At 53.7% G+C, this 23,712-nt stretch overlaps 1 long non-coding RNA gene across 1 annotated transcript in view; it reads right to left on the bottom strand.

Moving 5' to 3' along the window:
• Positions 1-2,190: 2,190 nt before the first annotated feature.
• LOC140422738 (uncharacterized) overlaps positions 2,191-23,712 on the bottom strand; it is a 279,296-nt gene continuing 257,774 nt past the window's right edge. Inside the window, exons 4-5 of the long non-coding RNA XR_011947571.1 lie at positions 8,575-8,692; positions 2,191-2,875 (exon numbers count right to left, since the gene is read on the bottom strand). This is a non-coding gene — a long non-coding RNA (uncharacterized lncRNA). The remainder of the gene's footprint in view (positions 2,876-8,574; positions 8,693-23,712) is intronic.

The raw sequence follows: 23,712 nt of genomic DNA, 5'->3' as shown, positions 1-23,712 counted from the left end.
CCTTCAGTAGCGCCATGGCCTCTGCGTAGGTCGGCGCGTCCTGGACAAGTGGAAAGACATTGGAGCTCAGCCGCGTGTAAAGGATCTGGAGCTGCTGTTCTTCTGGAATTTCGTCTGCCGCAGACCCGATGTAGGCTTCAAAACAGGCTAGCCAATGTTCAAAGTCCTTTTTGCCGTTGTCTGCTTGCGGATGCAGCTGCAGGCGATCCGGCTTGATGTGGAGGTCCATCATCTGAAAAACTCAGTGTAATAAATTGATGCACGATCAATTACACAAAGACAAGAGTAGGATGTAATTGAGGCTTTATTACACTGAGATGTGTGGCCTCCTACAGCAGCTGACAAAATGGCTGCTGTACTGGGAGCATACATATTTATACTCCGCCTACTGGGCGGAGCCAGCAGGCAGGGATCTACCCCCGTACCTGTAGTACAGGGGCCTTACCGTAAAGCACCTATATCAACATCCGATATATACAATATATACATCAATGGTGACTACCACATGGAGTTTGCACGTTTTCCCCGTGTTTCGCCCCCACAACCCAAAGATATGCCGGGTAAGTGGATTGGCCACGCTAAATTGCCCCTTAATTAGAAAAAGTGAATTGGGTACTCTAATATTTATTTTTTAAAAAGTGTGCAGCCGTGCGTGGCTGCCGTTGGAATTTAAACTGAAGCACCACTGCCAGGAAGTAGGGCCGTCTTTAATCAACAACTAACTTGGCTCCTGAAAACACCCCAGCAATGTTTAAGACCAGGATGCAGGAAATGCACCATTGCAGGCCAGGCAAGGGTTAACCAGAACCACCATTTGCTGTAATTTTCCAGGACATCCTGGGAATCAGGTGATGAGTAAAAGGATCTGGAAACTGAAGAACAAAAGACAGCCCAGCCTCCACCCTGACTGTCTGAGATCCTCCAGCAGATTGGTCATTGTCCGGTGATCTGAACAAGTCCATTGATCTGGTAACTAACATATTGCCCCCTCCCTACTGTTGATTGTTAGGAAAACCAAGGTAGTTTTAAGCCATTAATATTTGCATCGGTAAACATTAGAATTTGGTGCTGGATTCTCCGTTTCAGCGGCTAAGTGCCGGTTCGAACCGAGAATCTGCAGGGGGAGGTTTACGATGGAAAAATTAGCGGCGAGTCCTCACCGATTCCAGGACCGGTGTGGGGCTAGTAGCGGCACTGGGTAAAACTCCTGGCTCCCACGCCGAAAACAGCCGGAGAATTGCCGGGTCCGTAGGCATCCAGCGCACGGCTGATGACCTGCAGTGGTCGCGCCGTACGACATGGCGCTGGACGTGCGCGGACTGGACCTGCCTTCTGCAACCCCACAGGCCATCCCCTGGTCACCCCCAACCAGTCCCCACCTGCATGCGTCGTCGGACTGTCTAACACGGCCGTTTTCCGGTTTTCTGTCCCGCCATCCCCTGCCGGGAGTGGGTGAAGACAGGAGGGGGACCACCGGACCTGCAGCCCCTCACCATGGTCGAGCAGAGGGCCCTGGTCAGCGGAAAGGATGGTCGCTGAGATGGCGCTCGGCCGCGGGCGGGGAAGTGAGAACCCGCTTATTTGCGAATGATTCCCTGTGACACCTGTGCCACCACCCTGACTCCCGTACCACCCTCACACCACCACACCACCCTCATGCCAACATCACCAAACCCCAGCCAGCTTGGCCCAGTTACAGCAGGCCATGGCTGGGAATGTCAGTGGCATTGCCCAGGCACTGGCCAACGTGGCCCAGTCCCTAGAGGGAGATGGCACAGTCGTTGACTGATGTGACACAAACCCAGAAGGTGGTGGCACAGTTGCAGCGTGATGTGCTGCAGTCCAAAAGGCCAGGCAGAGATAGTCCACTCCGTGTCTTTCACGGCCGCAGGTGTGCGGACCCTGGTCGAGATTGGAGCAGACCTCCAGGACTTGGCAGTGCTAGGTGACAGGGGGTAGCTCCCCTCGCACCGTCATCCCATGGAGTAGCCCGGGGGGCCATCGGGAACCCCAAGGGAGGAGGAGATGGTGGGGCACGTGCCGATGACGCCCGCAGGGGAGGTGCCAGAACACCACAATTTGCAAAGGCTCTGCTTCCTAGGGTGCTGAACATTATTCGGGCATTTTCTTTTATAAATTTAGTGAACCCAATGCATTTTTCCCAATTAAGGGGCAATTTAGCATGGCCAATCTAATTACCCTGCACATATTTTGGGTTGTGTGGGGCAATACCCACGCAAACATGTGGAGAATGTGTAAACGCCACACAGTGACCCAGAATTGAACCTGGGACCTTGGCGCTGTGAGGCAGCAATGCTAACCACTGTGCTACGGTGCTGCCCGATCATTCAGACATTTTCAACACATTGTCAGTGACTAACCAAGTAGCACTGAGGATGAAGAGGCTGGAGGGGCTTAAAGAGACAATCACAGTAATTATGTTGAAAGTGGGGCAGCAAATGTCAAAGGAGAATGAAAGTTAAATTGTGAGCAGTTTGCACATCAGTCAACACAAAGAAATCTTAATAGGGCTGGAGTGAAATGCTGGATTGGATTCACTGTTCAAGTTCAAAGCGGAGAGGCAGCTTTGTCAGGAAGTGTCATTGATAAACCCTTGACTGGATTTCGGAATACAAGCCGCCAAGTGAAAGTATTATTTTGAGAGAATGTAAAGCTTGTTTCTGGGAGTTGAATTTGGAAACTTTCATGTGACAATCGTCCGGGGTGGATTTTGAAGAGAAAACTTCAGGCACTAACTTGAGTTCAGAGCGGAGTGTGCATTTGACCACAGTCATCTTGAGTGCTTAAAAAGGACTTTTAGGATTAATGAGACCGTTGTAGTTTCAGATGTACTTTGCAATCCATGTTAATAAATCTAAGGGGGGAATAAAGGAGAATTGTGTCAGAATCCAAGAATTTTATGTTGAATGTTTTTTTTTGTTTTCAAAACTAGTAGTGGACCTGTGACTCTGTTCCTTATCATTTGAGAAAGATATATAAACATTACTGGGTGGGATTCTCTGTTTCAGGGACTAGGGGCTGATTTCTCCGCCATCGGGATTCTCTATTTTGCCTGCAGCTCATGGTGTTCCCGACGGAGTGGGGCTGCCCCACTGTGGGAAACCCCATTGATCAGTCAGCGAAACGCAGCAACCGCCCAATGTGTTTTTTTAAATGAATTTAGATTTCCCAATTATTTCTTTCCCACAAAAGGGGAAATTTAGCGTGGCCAATTCACCTACACTGCACATCTTTTTGGGTTGTGGGGGTGAGACCCACCCAGACACGGGGAGAATGTGCAAACTCCACAGGGACAGTGAGCTGGGATCGGGATTGAATCCGGGTTCCCGGCGCTGTGAGGCGACACTGCTAAGCACTGCGCCACCGTGCCATCCCAGAGTCTAAGTGTTGATGTCAGCGTAGAATTCGTGGACTTTCACGACACCCGGACCGATTCTGCTACTGTTCAGGGGCTAGGCAATGGCGCCACGTGGGATACAATCGATTCTAATGAGAAACGGTGTCAGATTAGCCGGTTTCGCAATTCACACTCAAAAGGCTGACAAGCTGCAGCTGCAGACACACACTTCACTCCCCACTCACACTATCCCAGCCAACAGGATGATGGCGACAAGGGCAGCTAAGCGGTTTACCGATGCCGAGCTGGAGACTCGCTTGGATGCGAGGGAGGAGTGGCGGATGACCTTGTACCCCGGCCCAGGAAGGAGGCTGCCAGCTGCTGCCATTCACTGTGCCTGGGCACACGTGGCAGAGACTGTGAGCGCCGTGGGAACACCGTCCTACAGTGCCGGTAAAAACCTACACGTCCTCCTCAGGGCGGCCAGGGTGAGTAGACAGCACTGTGCCCCTGGCAGTAACCCATGTCCCACACACCCGTAACCCTACACCCCCACCACCAGGAGCACGGCCGAACACCCACCCTGCCTCCCCATACCAGATCCCATGGCCGGGTGCCCTGCCCCACTGAGGCCACCAGCTACCCACCAGCCCCTGGGCTGCATGCATAGTACTGTCTAACACTGTCGTTTTCTGTTCACACCCACCCCGCCTTTTCCCACTTGAACATGGCCCAATCACAGCAGGCCATGGCTGGGAACATCGGCGGCATTGCACAGGCACAGGTCAACGTGGCGCAGACACAGAGGGAGATGGTGCAGTCACTGGCTGATGTGATACAAACCCAGATGCTGGTGGTAACAGTCTCAGCGTGATGTGGCACAGTCCCAGACGGAGATGGTCCACCCATCGTGAGATCATTCTTCACGGAGTAATAGTCATCCTTAAGGTTCAATTGTGAGCAACATGGTACTTCAAGTTGTTAATAATAATAAATAAAGAGCATCCTCACTCCCTCTGCTCTGCAAGACTAAGGCAATGTACTTCTATCTGAAAATACTGGAAATTGTCCAATCACCAGGATCTGTGATGGTTTATCAAAGGCATGATCACTGTTTGGCGAGGTGGAGCAGGGTCTCCAAGGTGAACGTTTCTGAGATCCCTTCTTTCCAGGCTTTAATTTGGAACGTTGGGTTACATCGGAACAAAGGATAATGCATTGGGAAAATCGGCTGGAGGAACGTGGAATGGGAATGTCGAATGGATTGGAAATGGGGGAGTGGATTGAGCATTCAGGTAGTGTCTTGGAGATGGGGAAGTGGAGAGGAAATTGGGGGAGTGGATTGGGAATGGTGGGCTGGATGGTGGAGTGAGCTGGGGATCAGGTGTGGAATGTGGATGGGGAGTGGGCTGGGAATGAGTAAGTGGATTGAGGATGTGGGAGTGGATTGGGGATGGTGGGGTGGATGGTGGAGTGAGCGGGGATCGGGTGTGGAATGTGGATGGGGAGTGGACTCGGAATGATTCAGTGGATTGGGGATGTGGGAGCAGATTGGGGATGGTCGAGTGGATTGGGGATGGGAGAGTGGGTTTGGAATGGGGCGTGGTTGGGGGATGAGTAGTGGATTGTGAATGCAAAAGTGTATTGGGGATCGGAGAGTGGATTGGGAATGGGGCAATGGATTAGGGATGGGGATTGGGCTGGAGATGGGAGAGTTTATGGGGGATGAGGGAGTGGTTTGGGGATGGGGGAGCGGATTGGGGATGGCGAGTGGATTCAGAACTGGGAAATGGATTTGGGATGGGGAAATGGATTGGGGATGGGAGAGTGGATTGGGGATGGGGGAGTGTATTGGAGATTGGGGGTGGATTGGAGATGGGGGAGTGGATTGGTGATGGGGGAGTGGATTGGGAATGGGAGAGAGGATTGGGAATGGGAGGAACAAGATGGCGGCGCCCACTGGCTGCACGTGGGGGGTGCCGGGACAATAGTGGCGATTGAGCGGGCTTGGCACACTGTGAAATGCCCCTTCTTGCCACAGGCCTTGAAGAGGGCGCTCCGCACCAGGCAGCGCTGTCGAGGGTGTTTTGAATGCCCACAGAAGTAGCATTTGGGCCCCCCTGGCTGCCGTATGGCACAGGCGTTGGATTGGCTGAGGGCGGTCGCTGATGGGGGTCCATGATGGGACGGCCGTCTGCGGAGTCCACAATGCACAAGGGGGTGGGCCGCGAGGTTGGGGGCATAGGCCTGCATGTTGCGTGATGCAACCGTAAGTGAAAGCGCTAGTTTTTTGGTCGCCGCGAGGTCGAGCGTATCCCCCTCTAAGAGGCGCTGGTGGATGTAATCAGACCCTATGCGCGTAACAAATGCATCTCTCATTAGCAAATTCGATGTTTCGTGGCCGAAACGGGCTGACAGTCACAGTCTCTAACTAGGGGGAGCAGAGCGCGTCAGAAATCTTCCACCGACTCACCGGGAAATTGACGCCGCGTGGAGAGGAGGTGCCTTTCATAGAGTGTTTTAGTCCGCTGAGCGTAGTTTTCTTTCAGTCGCGCCATGGCCTCTGCGTAGGTCGGCGCGTCCTGGACAAGTGGAAAGACATTGGAGCTCAGCCGCGTGTAAAGGATCTGGAGCTGCTGTGCTTCTGGAATTTCGTCTGCCGCAGACCCGATGTAGGCTTCAAAACAGGCTAGCCAATGTTCAAAGTCCTTTTTGCCGTTGTCTGCTTGCGGATCCAGCTGCAGGCGATCCGGCCTGATGTGGAGGTCCATCTTCTGAAAAACTCAGTGTAATAAATTGATGCACGATCAATTACACAAAGACAAGAGTAGGATGTAATTGAGGCTTTATTACACTGAGATGTGTGGCCTCCTACAGCAGCTGACAAAATGACTGCTGTACGGGGAGCACACATATTTATACTCCGCCTACTGGGCAGAGCCAGCAGGCAGGGATCTACCCACGTACCTGTAGTACAGGGGCCTTACCGTAAAGCACCTATATCAACATCCTTCTATGTACATCAGTGGTGAATACCACATGGAGTTTGCACATTTTCCCCGTGTTTCGCCCCACAACCCAAAGATATGCAGGTTAGGTGGATTGGCCACGCTAAATTGCCCCTTAATTAGAAAAAGTGAATTTGGTTCACTAATTTTTTTTTTTTTAAAGTGTGCGTGGCTGACGTTGGAATTAAAACTGAAGCATCACTGCCAGGAAGTAGGGTCGTCTTTAATCAACAACTAACTTGGTCCCTGAAAACACCCCAGCAATGTTTAAGACCAGGATGCAGGAAATGTACCATTGCAGGCTAGGCAAGGGTTAACCAGAACCACCATTTGCTGTAATTTTCCAGGACATCCTGGGAATCAGGTGATGAGTAAAAGGATCTGGAAACTGAAGAACAAAAGACAGCCCAGCCTCCACCCTGACAATCTGAGATCCTCCAGCAGATTGGTCATTGTCCGGTGATCTGGTAACCAACATATTATATTCCCCCCCTCCAGTTGATTGTTAGGAAAGCCAAGGTAGTTTTAAGCCATTAATCTTTGCATCGGTAAACATTAGAATTCGGTGCTGGATTCTCCGTTTCAGCGGCTAAGTGCCGGCTCCAACAGAGAATTTGCAGGGAGAGGTTTACGATGGAAAAATTAGCGGCGAGTCCTCACCGATTCCAGTACCGGTGTGGGGCTAGCAGCGGCACCGGGTGAAACTCCTGGCTCCAATGCCGAAAACAGCCAGAGAATGGCCGGGTCCGTAGGCACCCAGCGCACGGCTGACGACCTGCAGTGGTCACGCCGTACGACATGGCGCAGGCCGTGCGCGGACTGGACCTGCCATCTGCAACCCCACAGGCCATCCCCAGGTCACCCCCAACCAGTCCCCACCTGCATACGTCGGACTGTCTAACACTGTAGTTTTACAGTTTTCTGTCCCGCCACCCCCTGCTGGGAGTGGGAGAAGACAGGAGGGGGACCGCCGGACCTGCAGCCCCTCACCATGGTCGAGCAGAGGGCCCTGGTCAGCGGAAAGGAAGGTTAGCTGAGATGGAGCTCGGCCACGGGCGGGGAAGTGAGAACCCGCTTATTTGCGGATGATTCCCTGTGACACCTGTGCCACCCCCCAGACGCCCATACCACCCTCACCACCACACCACCCTCATGCCAACACCAACACCACCAACCAGCTTGGCCCAGTCAGAGCACGCCATGCCCAACGTGGCCAGAGGGAGATGGCACAGTCGTTGGCTGATGTGACACAACCCCAGAAGGTGGTGGCACAGTTGCAGCGTGATGTGCTGCAGTCCCAGGCCAGGCAGAGATAGTCCACTCCGTGTCTTTCACGGCCGCAGGTGTGCGGACCCTGGTCGAGATTGGAGCAGGCCTTCAGGACTTGGCAGCACCAGGTGACAGGGGGTAGGTCCCCTCGCACCGTCATCCCATGGAGTAGCCCGGGGGGCCATCGGGCATCCCAAGGGAGGAGGAGATGGTGGGGCACGTGCCGATGACGCCCGCAGGGGAGGTGCCGGAACACCACAGTTTGCAAAGGGTCTGCTTCCAAGGGCGCTGAACATCATTCGGGCATTTTCTTTTATAAATTTAGTGAACCCAATGCATTATTTCCAATTAAGGAGCAATTTAGCATGGCCAATCTACTTACCCTGCACATATTTTGGGTTGTGGGGGCAATACCCACGCAAACACGGGGAGAATGTGTAAACTCCACACAGACAGTGACCCAGAATTGAACCTGGGACCTTAGCACTGTGAGGCAGCAATGCTAACCATTGTGCTACAGTGCTGCCCCAGCATTCAGCGATTTTCAACACATTGTCAGTGACTAACCAAGTAGCACTGAGGATGAGGAGGCTGGAGAGGCTTAAAGAGACAATCACAGTAATTAAGTTTAAAGTGGGACAGCAGATATCAAAGGAGAATGAAAGTTTTGTGAGCTGTTTGCACATCAGTCAACACAAAGAAATCTTAATGGGGTTGGAGTGAAATGCTGGATTGGATTCACTGTTCAGGTTCAGAGCGGAGAGGCAGCTTTGCTAGGAAGTGTCATTGATAAACCCTTGACTGGCTTTCGGAATGCAAACCGCCAAGTGAAAGTATTCTTTTGAGAGAATGTAAAGCTTGTTTCTGGGAGTTGAATTTGGAAACTTTCATGTGACAATCGTCTGGGGGGATTTTGAAGAGAAAACTTCAGACACTAACTTGAGTTCAGAGCGGAGTGTGTATTTGACCACAGTCATCTTGAGTGCTTAAAAAGGACTTTTAGGATTAATGAGACCGTTGTAGTTTCAGATGTACTTTGCAATCCATGTTAATAAATCTAAGGGGGGAATAAAGGAGAATTGTGTCAGAATCCAAGAATTTTATGTTGAATGTTTTTTTTTTTCAAAACTAGTAGTGGACCTGTGACTCTTGTTCCTTATCATTTGAGAAAGGTATATAAACGTTACTGGGCGGGATTCTCTGTTTCAGGGACTAGGGGCTGATTTCTCCACCATCGGGTTTCTCCATTATGCCTGCAGCTCATGGTGTTCCCGGCGGAGTGGGGCTGCCCCACTGTGGGAAACCCCATTGATCAGTCAGCGAAACGCAGCAACCGCCCAATGTGTTTTTTAAAATAAATTTAGATTTCCCAATTATTTCTTTCCCACAAAAGGGGCAATTTAGCGTGGCCAATTCACCTACTCTGCACATCTTTTTGGATTGTGGGGGTGAGACCCATCCAGACACGGGGAGAATATGCAAACTCCACAGGGACAGTGAGCTGGGACCGGGATTGAATCCGGGTTCTCGGCGCTGTGAGGCGACACTGCTAAGCACTGCGCCACCGTGCCATCCCAGAGTCTAAGTGTTGATGTCAGCGCAGAATTTGTGGACTTTCACGACACCCGGACCGATTCTGCTACTGTTCAGGGGCTAGGCACTGGCGCCACGTGGGATACAATCGATTCTAATGAGAAACGGTGTCAGATTAGCCAGTTTCGCAATTCACACTCAAAAGGCTGACAAGCTGCAGCTGCAGACACACACTTCACTCCTCACACACACTATCCCAGCCAACAAGATGATGGCGACAAGGGCAGCTAAGCGGTTTACCGATGCCGAGCTGGAGACTCGCTTGGGTGCGAGGGAGGAGTGGCGGATGACCTTGTAACCCGGCCCAGGAAGGAGGCTGCCAGCTGCTGCCATTCACAGTGCCTGGGCACACGTGGCAGAGACTGTGAGCGTCGTGGGAACACCGTCCTACAGTGCCGGTAAAAACCTACACGTCCTCCTCAGGGCGGCCAGGGTGAGTAGACAGCACTGTGCCCCTGGCAGTAACCCATGTCCCACACACCCGTAACCCTACACCCCCACCACCAGGAGCACGGCCAAACACCCACCCTGCCTCCCCATACCAGATCCCATGGCCGGGTGCCCTGCCCCACTGAGGCCACCAGCTACCCACCAGCCCCTGGGCTGCATGCATAGTACTGTCTAACACTGTCGTTTTCTGTTCACACCCACCCCGCCTTTTCCCACTTGAACATGGCCCAATCACAGCAGGCCATGGCTGGGAACATCGGCGGCATTGCACAGGCACAGGTCAACGTGGCGCAGACACAGAGGGAGATGGTGCAGTCACTGGCTGATGTGATACAAACCCAGATGCTGGTGGTATCAGTCTAAGCGTGATGTGGCACAGTCCCAGACGGAGATGGTCCACCCATCATGAGAACATTCTGCACGGAGTAATAGTCATCCTTAAGGTTCAATTGTGAGCAACATGGTACTTCAAGTTGTTAATAATAAGAAGTAAAGAGCATCCTCACTCCCTCTGCTCTGCAAGACCAAGGCAAAATATCGGAAATCGTCCAATCACCAGGATCTGTGATGCTTTATCAAAGGCATGATCACTGTTTGGCGAGGTGGAGCAGTGTCTCCAAGGTGAACATTTCTGAGATCCCTTCTTTCCAGGCTTTAATTTGGAATGTTGGGTTAGATCGGAACAAAGGATAATGCATTGGGAAAGTCGGCTGGAGGAACGTGGAATGGGAATGTGGAATGGATTGGAAATGGGGGAGTGGATGGTGGATTGAGCTGGGGATCGGGTGTGGAACGTGTTTGGGGAGTGGACTGGGAATGAGTAAGTGGATTGAGGATGTGGGAGCGGATTGGGGATGGTCGAGTGGATTGGGAATGGGGGAGTGGATTTGGAATGGGGAGTGGATTGCGGATGGGTAGTGGATTGGGAATGCAAAAGTGGATTTGGGATGGGGGAGTGAATTGGTAATGGGGCAATGGATTAGGGATGGGGATTGGGCTGGAGATGGGAGAGTTTATGGGGGGTGAGGGAGTGGTTTGGGGATGGGGGAGTGTAATGGGGATGGCGAGTGAATTCGGAACCGGGAAATGGATTTGGGATGGAGAAATGGATTGGGGATGGGAGAGTGGATTGCGGATGTGGGTGTGGATTGGGGATGGGAGAGTAGATTGGGGATGGGAGAGTGGATTGGGGATGGGGGAGTGGATTGGGGATAGGGTGTGGATTGGGATGGGAGTGTGGATTGGGGATGTGAGAGTGGATTGGGGATGGGAGAGTGGATTGGGGATGGGAGAGTGGATTGGGGATGGGGAGTGGATTGGGGATGGGGAGTGGATTGGGGATGTGAGAGTGGATTGGGGATGTGAGAGTGTATTGGGGATTGGAGAGTGGATTGGGGATGGGGGTGTGGATTGGAGATGGGGGAGTGGATTGGGGATGGGGAGTGGATTGGGAATGGGAGAGTGGATTGGGAATGGGAGAGGGAATTGGGAATGGGGCAGTGGATTGGGGATGGGAGTGTGGATTGCAGACGGGAGAGTGGATTGGGAATGGGAGAGTGGATTGGGGATGGGAGAGTGGATTGGGGATGGGAGAGTGGATTGGGGATGGGGAGTGGATTGGGGATGGGGAGTGGATTGGGGATGTGAGAGTGGATTGGGGATGTGAGAGTGGATAGGGGATTGGAGAGTGGATTGGGGATGGGGGTGTGGATTGGAGATGGGGGAGTGGATTGGGGATGGGGAGTGGATTGGGAATGGGAGAGTGGATTGGGAATGGGAGAGGGAATTGGGAATGGGGCAGTGGATTGGGGATGGGAGTGTGGATTGCAAACGGGAGAGTGGATTGGGAATGGGAGAGTGGATTGGGAATGGGAGTGTTGATTGGGGATGGGAGAGTGGATTGGGGATGGGACAGTGGATTGGGAATTGGAGAGTGAATTGGGGATGGGAGAGTGGATTGGGGACGGGAGAGTGGTTTGGGAATGGAGGTCTGGATTAGGAATGAGAGAATTGATTGGGGATGGGAGAGTGGATTCATGATGCGAAGGTGGATTGGGAAATGGCGTCTGGATTGGGAATGGGAGAGTGGATTGGGAATGGGGGGTGGATTGTGGATGGAGTGGATTGGGAATGGGAGAATAGATTGGGGAAGGGAGAGTGGATTGGGGATTGGAGAGAGGATTCGGGATCGAGGAGTTAATTGGGGATGGGAGGTGGATTCGGGATTGAGGACTTAATTGGGGATGCGGGACTGGATTGGGACGGGGAGTGGATTGGGGATGGGGGACTGGATTGGAGATGAGAGAGTGGATTGGGAATTGGAGAGTGGATTGGGAATGGGAGGGTGGAATGGGGTTGGGAGAGTTGATTGGGGATGGGGCAGTGGATTGGGGATGGGAGAGTGGATTGGTAGTGGGAGAGTGGATTGGGGTTGGGAGAGTGGATTGGGGATGGGTGAGTGGATTGGGGATGGGAGAGTGGATTGGGAGTGGGAGAATGGATTGGGGTTGGGTGAGTTGATTGGGGATGGGGCAGTGGATTGGGGATGGGAGAGTGGATTGGGAGTGGGAGAGTGGATTGGGGTTGGGAGAGTGGATTGGGGACGGGAGAGTGGATTGGGGATGGGAGAGTGGATTGGGGTTGGGAGAGTGGATTTGGGATGAGGTGGCGGATTGGGAATGGGAAAGTGGATTGGGGGCGGGAGAGTGGATTGGGGATGGAAGAGTGGATAGGGAATAGGAGAGTGGATTGGGGTTTGGGGGAGTGGATTGGGGGTGGGAGAGTGGATTGGGAATGGAAGAGTGGATTGGAGTTTGGAGAGTGGATTGGGGTTTGGAGAGTGGATTGGGGATGGGGGAGTGGATTGGGGATGGGAGAGTGGATTGGGGACGGGGGACTGGATTGGGGATGGGGACTGGATTGGGAATGGGGAAGTGGATTGGAGATGGGAAACTGGATTGGGGATGGGAGAGTGGATTCGGAATGGACGAGTTAATTGGAGATGGGGAACGGACTGGGAATGGTGAACTGGATTGTGGATGGGGAGTGGATTTGGGATGGTGAGAGAATTGGGGATGGGGTTGATTGAGAATGGGGGAATGGGTTGGGAATGGGAGAGTGGATTGGGGGTTGTGGAGTGGATTTAGAATGGAGAAATGGATTGGGAATCGGAGAGTGGATTGGGGATGGAGAGAATTGGGGATGGGAGAGTGGATTCGGGTGAAGAGGATTGGGGATGGGAGAGTGGATTGGGGACGGGAGAGTGGAGTGGGGATGGAGTGGATTGGGGATGGGAGAGTGTATTGGGGATGGTTGAGTGGATTGAGGATGGAGTGGATTGGGGATTGGAGTGGATTGGGGTGGGGAGTGGATTGGATATGGAGTGGATTGGGGATGGGGGAGTGTATTGGGGCTGGGGAGAGGATTGGAAATGCGGGAGTGGATTGGGGATGGAGAGTGGATTGGATTGGGAGAGTGGATTATGGATGGAGTGGGTTGGGATTGGGAGTATGGATTGGGGAAGGGAGAGTGGGTTGGGGATTGGAGAGAAGATTCAGGATCGAGGAGTTAATTGAGGATGGAAGAGTGGATTCGGGATTGAGGACTTAATTGGGGATGCGGGACTGGATTGGGGTGGGGAGTGAATTGGGGATGGGGGGCTGGATTGGAGATGAGAGAGTAGTGGATTCGGGAAGGTGTGAATTCGGGATGGGGGAGTGGATTGGGAATGGGAGAGTGTATTCGGGATGGTGTGAATTCGGGATGGAGGAGTGGGTTGGGGAAGGGAGAGTGGATTGGGCATGGGAGAGTGGTTGGAATGGGTGAGTGCATTGGGGATGGGAGAGTCGATTTGTGATGGGTGAATTCGGGATGGGGGAGTGTATTGCGGATGGGAGAAAGGATTGGAGGTGGGGGAGTGAATAGGAGATGGGAGAGTGGATTGGGGATGGGAGAGTGGATTCGGGATTTGAGAGTGGTTTGGGGATGGGAGAGTATATTCGGGATGGATGAGTTAATTGGAGATGGGAAATGGACTGGGAATGGGGAACTGGATTGTGGATGGGGAGTAGATTTGTGATAGGGAGAAAATTGGGGATGGGGTGGATTGGGAATGGGGGAGTGGATTTGGGATGGGGAGTGGATTCGGAACGGAGAAATGGATTTGGTATGGGGAAATGGATTGGAGATGGGAGAGTAGATTGGTGTAGGGAGAGTGGATTGGAAATGGGAGAGTGGATTGGGGTTTGGAGAGTGGATTGGGGATGGGAGTGTGGATTGGTGATGGGTGAGTGGATTGTGGATGGGAGAGTGGATTGGGTTTGGGAGAGTGGATTGGGGATGGGGGTGTGGATTGGTGATGGGTGAGTGGATTGGGAATGGGGGTGTGGGTTGGGGTTGTGAGAGTGGATTGGGGTTGAGAGAGTGGATTGGGGATGGGGTGTGGATTGGGGTTGGGAGAGTGGATTGGGGATGGGAGAGTGGATTGGGGTTGGGAGAGTGGATTGGGGTTGGGAGAGTGGATTGGAAATGGGAGAGTGGATTGGGGATGGGAGAGTGGATTGGGGTTGGGAGAGTGGATTGGGGATGGGAGAGTGGATTGGGGATGGGAGAGTGGATTGGGGTTGGGAGAGTGGATTGGGGATGGGAGAGTGGATTGGGGTTGGGAGAGTGGATTGGGGATGGGAGAGTGGATTGGGGATGGGAGAGTGGATTGGGGTTGGGAGAGTGGATTGGGGTTGGGAGAGTGGATTGGAAATGGGAGAGTGGATTGGGGATGGGAGAGTGGATTGGGGTTGGGAGAGTGGATTGGGGATGGGAGAGTGGATTGGGGATGGGAGAGTGGATTGGGGTTGGGAGAGTGGATTGGGGTAGGGAGAGTGGATTGGGGTTGGGAGAGTGGATTGGGGTTCGGAGAGTGGATTGGAAATGGGAGAGTGGATTGGGGATGGGAGAGTGGATTGGGGATGGGAGAGTGGATTGGGGTTGGGAGAGTGGATTGGGGATGGGAGAGTGGATTGGGGTTGGGAGAGTGGATTGGGGATGGGAGAGTGGATTGTGGTTTGGAGAGTGGATTGGGGATGGGAGAGTGGATTGTGGTTTGGAGAGTGGATTGGGGATGGGAGAGTGGATTGGGGATCGGAGAGTGGATTGGGAATGGGAGAGTGGATTGGGGTTTGCAGAGTGGATTGGGGATGGGGGAGTGGATTGGGGATGGGGGAGTGGATTGGGGATGGGAGAGCGGATTGGGGATGGGGAGTGGGTTCGGGATTGAGTGGATTGGGGATGCGGGAGTTGATTGTGGATGGGAGAGTGGATTGGGGATGGAGTGGATTGGGGATGGGAGAGTGTATTGGGGATGGGAGAGATGATTGACGATGGAGTGGATTCGGGATGGTAGTGGATTGGGGCTGGGGAGTGGATTGGGGATGGGGGAGTGTATTGGGGCTGGGGAGAGGATAGGTAATTCGGCAGTGGATTGGGATGGAGTGGATTGGGGATGGGGGAGTGGATTGGGGATGGGGGAGATAATTGGGGATGGGGGAGTGAATTAGGGATGGAGGAGTGGATTCAGGATTGAGTGGATTGGGGATGCGGGAGTTGATTGGGGATGGGGTGTGGATTGTGGTTGGAGGAATGGGCTGTGGTCAGGGACTGGATCCAGATGGGAAACTGGATGGTGGATGGGAAAAAGGATTGGGGAGGAGGAGTGGGCTGGGGATGGGGGCTGGCTTGGGTATGGGACAGTGGATTGGGGAGGGGAGAGGGAATTGAGAATGGGGCAGCGGATTGTGGATGGGAGAGGCTATTGGGAATGGGGCAGTGGATTGGGGATGGGAGAGTGGATTGGGGATGGGAGAGTGGATTGGGAATGGGAGTGTGGATTGGGAATGGAAGAGTGGATTCGGGATTGAGGAGTTAATTGGGGATGCGGGACTGGATTGGGATGGGGAGTGGATTGGGGGTGGGGGACTGGATTGGAGATGAGAGTGGATTCGGAATGGGAGAGTGGATTGGGGTTTGGAGAGTGGATTTGGGATGGTGGATTGGGAATGGGAGAATGGATTGGGAATGGGAGAGTGGATTGGTAATGGGAGAGTTTATTGGGGATGGAGAGTGGATTGGATGGGGGGAGTGGATTATGGAGGAGTGGATTGGGGATGGGAGAGTGGATTGGGCATGGGAGAGTGGTTGGGAATGGGTGAGTGCATTGGGGACGGGAGAGTCGATTTGTGATGGGTGAATTCGGGATGGGGGAGTGGATTGCGGATGGGAGAAAGCATTGGAGGTGGGGGAGTGAATAGGGGATGGGAGAGTGGATTGGGGTTGGGAGAGTGGATTCGGGATTGGAGAGTGGTTTGGGGATGGGAGAGTATATTCGGGATGGATGAGTTAATTGGAGATGGGGAATGGACTGGGAATGGGGAACTGGATTGTGGATGGGGAGTAGATTTGTGATTGGGAGAAAATTGGGGATGCGGTGGATTGGGAATGGGGGAGTGGATTTGGGATGGGGAGTGGATTCGGAACGGGGAAATTGATTTGGTACTGGGAAATGGATTCGAGATGGGAGAGTGGATTGGTGTTGGGAGAGTGGACTGGAAATGGGAGTGGATTGGGGTTTGGAGAGTGGATTGGGAATGGGAGAGTGGATTGGGCTTTGGAGAGTGGATTGGGAATGGGGGAGTGGATTGGGGATGGGAGAGTGGATTGGGGTTGGGAGAGTGGATTGGGGATGGGGGGTGTGGATTGGAGATGGGTGAGTGGATTGGGGATGGGAGAGTGGATTGGGGTTGGGAGAGTGGATTGGGGTTGGGAGAGTGGATTGGGGTTCGGAGAGTGGATTGGAAATGGGAGAGTGGATTGGGGATGGGAGAGTGGATTGGGGATGGGAGAGTGGATTGGGGTTGGGAGAGTGGATTGGGGATGGGAGAGTGGATTGGGGTTGGGAGAGTGGATTGGGGATGGGAGAGGGGATTGTGGTTTGGAGAGTGGATTGGGGATGGGAGAGTGGATTGGGGATCGGAGAGTGGATTGGGAATGGGAGAGTGGATTGGGGTTTGCAGAGTGGATTGGGGATGGGGGAGTGGATTGGGGATGGGGGAGTGGATTGGGGATGGGAGAGCGGATTGGGGATGGGGAGTGGGTTCGGGATTGAGTGGATTGGGGATGCGGGAGTTGATTGTGGATGGGGAGTGGATTGTGGTTGGAGGAATGGGCTGGGGTCGGGGACTGGATCGGGATGGGAGACTGGATGGTGGATGGGAAAAAGGATTGGGGAGGAGTGGGCTGGGGATGGGGGCTGGTTTGGGTATGGGACAGTGGATTGGGGAGGGGAGAGGGAATTGAGAATGGGGCAGCGGCCTGGGGATGGGAAAGTGGATTGGGAATGGGAGAGGGTATTGGGAATGGGGCAGTGGATTGGGGATGGGAGAGTGTATTGGGGCTGGGGAGAGGATTGGGAATGGGGGAGTGGATTGGGGATGGAGTGGATTGGGGATGGTAGTGTGGATTGGGGACGGGAGAGTGGATTGGGGTTGGGAGAGTGGATTGGGGATGGGAGAGAGGATTGGGGATCGGATAGTGGATTGGGAATGGGAGAGTGGATTGGGGTTTGGAGAGTGGATTTGGGATAGTGGATTGGGAATAGGAGAATGAATTGGGAATGGGAGAGTGGATTGGTAATGGGAGAGTGGATTGGGGATGGAGAGTGGATTGGATTGGGAGAGTGGATTATGGATGGAGTGGGTTGGGATTGGGAGAATGGATTGGGGAAGGGAGAGTGGGTTGGGGATTGGAGAGAAGATTCAGGATCGAGGATTTAATTGAGGATGGAAGAGTGGATTCGGGATTGAGGACTTAATTGGGGATGCGGGACTGGATTGGGGTGGGGAGTGAATTGGGGATGGGGGGCTGGATTGGAGATGAGAGAGTGGATTGGGAATTGGAGAGTGGATTGGGAATGGGAGGGTGGAATGGGGTTGGGAGAGTTGATTGGGGATGGGGCAGTGGATTGGGGATGGGAGAGTGGATTGTGGTTGGAGGAATGGGCTGGGGTCGGGGACTGGATCGGGATGGGAGACTGGATGGTGGATGGGAAAAAGGATTGGGGAGGAGGAGTGGGCTGGGGATGGGGGCTGGTTTGGGTATGGGACAGTGGATTGGGGAGGGGAGAGGGAATTGAGAATGGGGCAGCGGCCTGGGGATGGGAAAGTGGATTGGGAATGGGAGAGGGTATTGGGAATGGGGCAGTGGATTGGGGATGGGAGAGTGTATTGGGGCTGGGGAGAGGATTGGGAATGGGGGAGTGGATTGGGGATGGAGTGGATTGGGGATGGGAGTGTGGATTGGGGACGGGAGAGTGGATTGGGGTTGGGAGAGTGGATTGGGGATGGGAGAGAGGATTGGGGATCGGATAGTGGATTGGGAATGGGAGAGTGGATTGGGGTTTGGAGAGTGGATTTGGGATAGTGGATTGGGAATGGGAGAATGGATTGGGAATGGGAGAGTGGATTGGTAATGGGAGAGTGGATTGGGGATGGAGAGTGGATTGGATTGGGAGAGTGGATTATGGATGGAGTGGGTTGGGATTGGGAGAATGGATTGGGGAAGGGAGAGTGGGTTGGGGATTGGAGAGAAGATTCAGGATCGAGGAGTTAATTGAGGATGGAAGAGTGGATTCGGGATTGAGGACTTAATTGGGGATGCGGGACTGGATTGGGGTGGGGAGTGAATTGGGGATGGGGGGCTGGATTGGAGATGAGAGAGTAGTGGATTCGGGAAGGTGTGAATTCGGGATGGGGGAGTGGATTGGGAACGGGAGAGTGTATTCGGGATGGTGTGAATTCGGGATGGAGGAGTGTGTTAGGGAAGGGAGAGTGGATTGGGCATGGGAGAGTGGTTGGAATGGGTGAGTGCATTGGGGATGGGAGAGTCGATTTGTGATGGGTGAATTCGGGATGGGGGAGTGTATTGCGGATGGGAGAAAGGATTGGAGGTGGGGGAGTGAATTGGGGATGGGAGAGTGGATTGGGGATGGGAGAGTGGATTCGGGATTGGAGAGTGGTTTGGGGATGGGAGAGTATATTCGGGATGGATGAGTTAATTGGAGATGGGAAATGGACTGGGAATGGGGAACTGGATTGTGGATGGGGAGTAGATTTGTGATAGGGAGAAAATTGGGGATGGGGTGGATTGGGAATGGGGGAGTGGATTTGGGATGGGGAGTGGATTCGGAACGGGGAAATGGATTTGGTATGGGGAAATGGATTGGAGATGGGAGAGTGGATTGGTGTAGGGAGAGTGGATTGGAAATGGGAGAGTGGATTGGGGTTTCGAGAGTGGATTGGGGATGGGAGTGTGGATTGGTGATGGGTGAGTGGATTGTGGATGGGAGAGTGGATTGGGTTTGGGAGAGTGGATTGGGGATGGGGGTGTGGATTGGTGATGGGTGAGTGGATTGGGAATGGGGGTGGATTGGGGTTGTGAGAGTGGATTGGGGTTGAGAGAGTGGATTGGGGATGGGGTGTGGATTGGGGTTGGGAGAGTGGATTGGAAATGGGAGAGTGGATTGGGAATGGGAGTGTGGATTGGGAATGGAAGAGTGGATTCGGGATTGAGGAGTTAATTGGTGATGCGGGACTGGATTGGGATGGGGAGTGGATTGGGGGTGGGGGACTGGATTGGAGATGAGAGAGTGGATTCGGAATGGGAGAGTGGATTGGGGTTTGGAGAGTGGATTTGGGATGGTGGATTGGGAATGGGAGAATGGATTGGGAATGGGAGAATGGATTGGTAATGGGAGAGTTTATTGGGGATGGAGAGTGGATTGGATGGGGGGAGTGGATTATGGAGGAGTGGATTGGGGATGGGAGAGTGGATTGGGCATGGGAGAGTGGTTGGGAATGGGTGAGTGCATTGGGGACGGGAGAGTCGATTTGTGATGGGTGAATTCGGGATGGGGGAGTGGATTGCGGATGGGAGAAAGCATTGGAGGTGGGGGAGTGAATAGGGGATGGGAGAGTGGATTGGGGTTGGGAGAGTGGATTCGGGATTGGAGAGTGGTTTGGGGATGGGAGAGTATATTCGGGATGGATGAGTTAATTGGAGATGGGGAATGGACTGGGAATGGGGAACTGGATTGTGGATGGGGAGTAGATTTGTGATTGGGAGAAAATTGGGGATGCGGTGGATTGGGAATGGGGGAGTGGATTTGGGATGGGGAGTGGATTCGGAACGGGGAAATTGATTTGGTACTGGGAAATGGATTCGAGATGGGAGAGTGGATTGGTGTTGGGAGAGTGGACTGGAAATGGGAGTGGATTGGGGTTTGGAGAGTGGATTGGGAATGGGAGAGTGGATTGGGGTTTGGAGAGTGGATTGGGAATGGGGGAGTGGATTGGGGATGGGAGAGTGGATTGGGGTTGGGAGAGTGGATTGGGGATGGGGGGTGTGGATTGGAGATGGGTGAGTGGATTGGGGATGGGAGAGTGGATTGGGGTTGGGAGAGTGGATTGGGGTTGGGAGAGTGGATTGGGGTTCGGAGAGTGGATTGGAAATGGGAGAGTGGATTGGGGATGGGAGAGTGGATTGGGGATGGGAGAGTGGATTGGGGTTGGGAGCGTGGATTGGGGATGGGAGAGTGGATTGGGGTTGGGAGAGTGGATTGGGGTTGGGAGAGTGGATTGGGGATGGGAGAGTGGATTGTGGTTTGGAGAGTGGATTGGGGATGGGAGAGTGGATTGGGGATCGGAGAGTGGATTGGGAATGGGAGAGTGGATTGGGGTTTGCAGAGTGGATTGGGGATGGGGGAGTGGATTGGGGATGGGGGAGTGGATTGGGGATGGGAGAGCGGATTGGGGATGGGGAGTGGGTTCGGGATTGAGTGGATTGGGGATGCGGGAGTTGATTGTGGATGGGGAGTGGATTGTGGTTGGAGGAATGGGCTGGGGTCGGGGACTGGATCGGGATGGGAGACTGGATGGTGGATGGGAAAAAGGATTGGGGAGGAGTAGGCTGGGGATGGGGGCTGGTTTGGGTATGGGACAGTGGATTGGGGAGGGGAGAGGGAATTGAGAATGGGGCAGCGGCCTGGGGATGGGAAAGTGGATTGGGGATGGGAGAGGGTATTGGGAATGGGGCAGTGGATTGGGGATGGGAGAGTGTATTGGGGCTGGGGAGAGGATTGGGAATGGGGGAGTGGATTGGGGATGGAGTGGATTGGGGATGGGAGTGTGGATTGGGGACGGGAGAGTGGATTGGGGTTGGGAGAGTGGATTGGGGATGGGAGAGAGGATTGGGGATCGGATAGTGGATTGGGAATGGGAGAGTGGATTGGGGTTTGGAGAGTGGATTTGGGATAGTGGATTGGGAATGGGAGAATGGATTGGGAATGGGAGAGTGGATTGGTAATGGGAGAGTGGATTGGGGATGGAGAGTGGATTGGATTGGGAGAGTGGATTATGGATGGAGTGGGTTGGGATTGGGAGAATGGATTGGGGAAGGGAGAGTGGGTTGGGGATTGGAGAGAAGATTCAGGATCGAGGAGTTAATTGAGGATGGAAGAGTGGATTCGGGATTGAGGACTTAATTGGGGATGCGGGACTGGATTGGGGTGGGGAGTGAATTGGGGATGGGGGGCTGGATTGGAGATGAGAGAGTAGTGGATTCGGGAAGGTGTGAATTCGGGATGGGGGAGTGGATTGGGAACGGGAGAGTGTATTCGGGATGGTGTGAATTCGGGATGGAGGAGTGTGTTAGGGAAGGGAGAGTGGATTGGGCATGGGAGAGTGGTTGGAATGGGTGAGTGCATTGGGGATGGGAGAGTCGATTTGTGATGGGTGAATTCGGGATGGGGGAGTGTATTGCGGATGGGAGAAAGGATTGGAGGTGGGGGAGTGAATTGGGGATGGGAGAGTGGATTGGGGATGGGAGAGTGGATTCGGAATTGGAGAGTGGTTTGGGGATGGGAGAGTATATTCGGGATGGATGAGTTAATTGGAGATGGGAAATGGACTGGGAATGGGGAACTGGATTGTGGATGGGGAGTAGATTTGTGATAGGGAGAAAATTGGGGATGGGGTAGATTGGGAATGGGGGAGTGGATTTGGGATGGGGAGTGGATTCGGAACGGGGAAATGGATTTGGTATGGGGAAATGGATTGGAGATGGGAGAGTGGATTGGTGTAGGGAGAGTGGATTGGAAATGGGAGAGTGGATTGGGGTTTGGAGAGTGGATTGGGGATGGGAGTGTGGATTGGTGATGGGTGAGCGGATTGTGGATGGGAGAGTGGATTGGGTTTGGGAGAGTGGATTGGGGATGGGGGTTTGGATTGGTGATGGGTGAGTGGATTGGGAATGGGGGTGTGGATTGGGGTTGTGAGAGTGGATTGGGGTTGAGAGAGTGGATTGGGGATGGGGTGTGGATTGGGGTTGGGAGAGTGGATTGGGGTTGGGAGAGTGGATTGGGGTTGGGAGAGTGGATTGGGGAAGGGAGAGTGGATTGGGGTTGGGAGAGTGGATTGGAAATGGGAGAGTGGATTGGGGATGGGAGAGTGGATTGGGGATCGGAGAGTGGATTGGGGATCGGAGAGTGGATTGGGGAAGGGAGAGTGGATTGGGGTTTGCAGAGTGGATTGGGGATGGGGGTGTGGATTGGGGATGGGGGAGTGGATTGGGGATGGGAGAGCGGATTGGGGATGGGGAGTGGGTTCGGGATTGAGTGGATTGGGGATGCGGGAGTTGATTGTGGATGGGGAGTGGATTGTGGTTGGAGGAATGGGCTGGGGTCGGGGACTGGATCGGGATGGGAGACTGGATGGTGGATGGGAAAAAGGATTGGGGAGGAGGAGTGGGCTGGGGATGGGGGCTGGTTTGGGTATGGGACAGTGGATTGGGGAGGGGAGAGGGAATTGAGAATGGGGCAGCGGCCTGGGGATGGGAAAGTGGATTGGGGATGGGAGAGGGTATTGGGAATGGGGCAGTGATTGGGGATGGGAGAGTGTATTGGGGCTGGGGAGAGGATTGGGAATGGGGGAGTGGATTGGGGATGGAGTGGATTGGGGATGGGAGTGGATTGGGGCTGGGGAGTGGATTGGGGCTGGGGAGTAGATTGGGGATGGAGTGGATTGGGGATGGGGGAGTGGATTCGGGATGGGAGAGTGGATTGGGGATGGAGGAGTGGATTGGGGACGGGAGAGTGGATTGGGGACGGGAGAGTGGAGTGGGGATGGAGTGGATTGGGGCTGGGGAGTGGATTGGGGATGGGGGTGTGTATTGGGGCTGGGGAGAGGATAGGTAATTCGGCAGTGGATTGGGATGGAGTGGATTGGGGATGGGGGAGTGGATTGGGGATGGGGGAGATAATTGGGGATGGGGGAGTGAATTAGGGATGGAGGAGTGGATTCAGGATTGAGTGGATTGGGGCTGCGGGAGTTGATTGGGGATGGGGTGTGGATTGTGGTTGGAGGAATGGGCTGTGGTCAGGGACTGGATCCAGATGGGAAACTGGATGGTGGATGGGAAAAAGGATTGGGGAGGAGGAGTGGGCTGGGGATGGGGGCTGGCTTGGGTATGGGACAATGGATTGGGGAGGGGAGAGGGAATTGAGAATGGGGCAGCGGATTGTGGATGGGAGAGGCTATTGGGAATGGGGCAGTGGATTGGGGATGGGAGAGTGGATTGGGGATGGGAGAGTGGATTGGGAATGGGAGTGTGGATTGGGAATGGAAGAGTGGATTCAGGATTGAGGAGTTAATTGGGGATGAGGGACTGGATTGGGATGGGGAGTGGATTGGGGGTGGGGGACTGGATTGGAGATGAGAGAGTGGATTCGGACTGGGAGAGTGGATTGGGGTTTGGAGAGTGGATTTGGGATGGTGGATTGGGAATGGGAGAATGGATTGGGAATGGGAGAGTGGATTGGTAATGGGAGAGTTTATTGGGGATGGAGAGTGGATTGGATGGGGAGAGTGGATTATGGAGGAGTGGATTGGGGATAGGAGAGTGGATTGGGCATGGGAGAGTGGTTGGGAATGG

Source organism: Scyliorhinus torazame, chromosome 5 (genome assembly GCF_047496885.1).
Source record: "Scyliorhinus torazame isolate Kashiwa2021f chromosome 5, sScyTor2.1, whole genome shotgun sequence".
In the NCBI taxonomy this organism is placed as follows: Eukaryota; Metazoa; Chordata; class Chondrichthyes; order Carcharhiniformes; family Scyliorhinidae; genus Scyliorhinus; species Scyliorhinus torazame.
This window is presented reverse-complemented; position numbering and strand designations above follow the sequence as displayed.